Source organism: Myotis davidii, unplaced genomic scaffold, assembly GCF_000327345.1.
Source record: "Myotis davidii unplaced genomic scaffold, ASM32734v1 scaffold330, whole genome shotgun sequence".
Classification (NCBI taxonomy): Eukaryota; Metazoa; Chordata; class Mammalia; order Chiroptera; family Vespertilionidae; genus Myotis; species Myotis davidii.
In genome coordinates, this window is record NW_006283770.1 from 1,446,956 (window position 1) to 1,449,708 (window position 2,753).

Here is a 2,753-nt window from a genome sequence, read left to right on the forward strand (position 1 = left end):
TCCCCCCCCTCCTGCACCTTCCCCCGATTTAAAACAAACACACCAATCCAAAGTAGGGAATTCCGCGCCCCCGCCCCACCGTATATAGACTCTACGCGTAGCCAGAGGCGCAGGAGAAAAGTCCTGCCCTTCCTCTCCCAAAGAATGTGCCAGTCCGGTGTCCGCAGTGCTGGAGACAAGTTCAGGTGTAAGTGCGGCGGAAGGGAGGGCGCTCTGTGGACAGCGGCACGTGGAACTTTTTGCCTCCCTCCCGAAACCCTGGCGGAGTAGCCGCCTGGAAGGCTTGTGAGGATCGCTCTGGGATGCAGGGATGAGTAGCTGGAGGTGGGCATGAAAGAGCAAAGGCGGGAGTTTCAGCGATCACTGGACCTGGGCGGCAGAGGGAGGAGAAGGAAATTTGGCGCAGTTGGAGCGGGCGAGCTCCAAAGTCTGGCCAGGCGGTCGGGCGATCTTCTTAGGGCAAGTGAATAAAATGAGCATCCTTAAACGACGAAATCACGGGCTCCTTTCTCATAGGCTATGCCGTGCGGTGCTCCGGGAGAGGGGTCATGAGTTGCTGCTTTGAAACTTTTGGTAAATTGGACTTCTGGTGTCTAGGAGGTGGAGACAGTTATTTAATTCCTCAGCGTTTAATCCTTTCATTGCCAGCAAACTTTAAAAGGTTTTCCAACTAGATTCCTGGGGAGGGGGACATTGCAAGTTGCACAGCTTAAGGGCTTAAGGGACAGAAGAAATGACTGCTGTCTAGGAAATGCAAAATGTGCTCACTTGTTTTTTTGTGTTTTTTTGTTTTGTTTTGTTTTTAAAGAGAAAATCAAACTAACGCCAGCATGAATGTTTGGCAATGCTAGTCCCTTTTTATTTTTCTTTAGGATTCCTGGCATTTAGTACTGGGTTCCTTTGTTTTGTGGAGCAAATCTGTTGAAAAATGAAAAATTTAAAAAGGTATACTGGTCTCTTTATTATATGTGAAAAGTAATGAAAGTGTGACGAGATGCTTCAAAATCTGATCATGTGCAAGGTTTTACTGCCCACATATGTGAAGCAGGGTGATGTAGCTTCTTAGGCAGTGTATCATTGTGTCTTGTTTCAAGCTTTTAACAGATTTCTCAGGTAGAAGAGGGAGGACCCTTGTCCCGTTTCTGAGAATTTACCCAAGAAAGGTAAATGCGGGTGTTGGTGTTTAAAATTCTTAGGATAAGTTCATTTTGTGATATGAGTGGGGATAAACATAGCATTTTAAAAAATAGCTTTTTATTGACTTGTCTGTAAAGGTTCCTGTGAAAGTTTTGAAGCTCTCTGCCTCCGTCTGACATTTTCTTCAAAGGACTCCAGATTAAAGAAGATAGACACTGCAGGTGCACTGTTTTGATAAAACATTTGAAAGAGAACATGGTGAAGATGAATTCAAATGAGGTGCCAGACACCCATTTAGCCATTCAGAGTTATAGGAGCCTGTGCTTGCTGATGAAAAGATGTTCTGTTTGTCTTGCTGGGGCAAAGGTGCAAAGAGGCACAGATGTTCACTTGATAGAAAAGGCAACCCTACGTTGACTTTAGGAGTGTGAATTGATCACCTTCTAAGTCCTGTCTCCTCTGGGCTTCCAATGGCAGGGTTTAATGCTAACTCCTATAAGTCATGGCATAGATATTTACATAATGGGTATGCATATTTTATTTTAATTAGTGAGTTTGTTCCAGAAATATTTAAATTGTTTCTGGCACTGAGGGCAAGGATTGTTACTGAGAGGTCACAATGGTCTAGACATGAATTTTGTTTCCTTCGCTTCTTGATGTTCTGTATTTCACACAATAGACATTGATGGCAGGAACGTGAGAATTGCCATGCAGTTTTTACATCACTCTCTAATTGTGCTAACACTTCAAGTTTTCGCAGCCTGGAAATGTGTGTGTGTGTGTGTGTGTGTGTGTGTGTGTGTGTGTGTGTTTTTTCCTCTGTGCTTTGATGGCTAACATTCTTGCTAATGGCAGTCATTTCTATAACAGGAAGATGTTTTCATTTGTATTTACTTTTCAGCATGGCACAATTATGCAGTTTTGCGCTTCAGTACTGTCTCCGTACTTTGTGTCTCAAAAGAGAATTACAGTACTTAGAACAGGACTGCAATTTGAAGCAGGTGTTGTGTTTTACTGTTCTGCAAAATAACAGTAAAATATAATTGTGGGGGAAATTAAGGAAACAGCTGCAAACTTGGTATGAAAACTGCTACATTATGATTCGTAAGCAGTTCTTATAGATATCTTACATCAGAGGGGCAGGGAAAGACTTTAATTTCGTTAATCCTACTGGCCTGCTTGTCTATCAACTGGTGCTTAAAGGACTCATACCTCCCATGAAGTCAGGAAGAAGAAAGAGAACCCAAAGGGATACTGTTTAAAGTGCCAGCGTACCAGGGATTCCTCTTTGGGCAGTGCCTTTGGTCATTAGGAACGCAGGCAAGGTTGGGTGTTGTTCAACTCGCTTTGCTAAGATGAACAAGGCAATGACTTGAGTGGAACGCTGTGGAATTTCTCAGCCCAGCTAGCATATGGAGGACTACACAAGCCCCGGGTTGCAAAATAATAAAATAAATGGCCTATAGCAGGCCATCTGCCTTTTGCTTGATATTTAAGGTGTTTCATGCCAAATTTAAATCTAATCTTATTATTCTACATATTTTGATTTGAGAGAGCAGCTAAGACTCAGAAGCTTAATGGTGCACAATGGATTCAGATGTGGAGCACTTAACGGA

At 43.1% G+C, this 2,753-nt stretch overlaps 1 protein-coding gene across 2 annotated transcripts in view; it reads left to right on the top strand.

The window, feature by feature from the left end:
• MPPED2 (metallophosphoesterase domain containing 2) overlaps window positions 1–2,753 on the top strand; it is a 164,819-nt gene that overhangs the window by 806 nt on the left and 161,260 nt on the right. Inside the window, exon 1 of one of the 2 annotated variants that reach the window (XM_006753938.2) lies at window positions 114–187. The exons of the other annotated variant lie outside the window; for it this stretch is intronic. The gene's annotated coding sequence lies outside the window, so the exon portion shown is untranslated. Of the gene's footprint in view, window positions 1–113; window positions 188–2,753 lie in introns of those variants that run through there. 2 annotated transcript variants of the gene reach the window in all.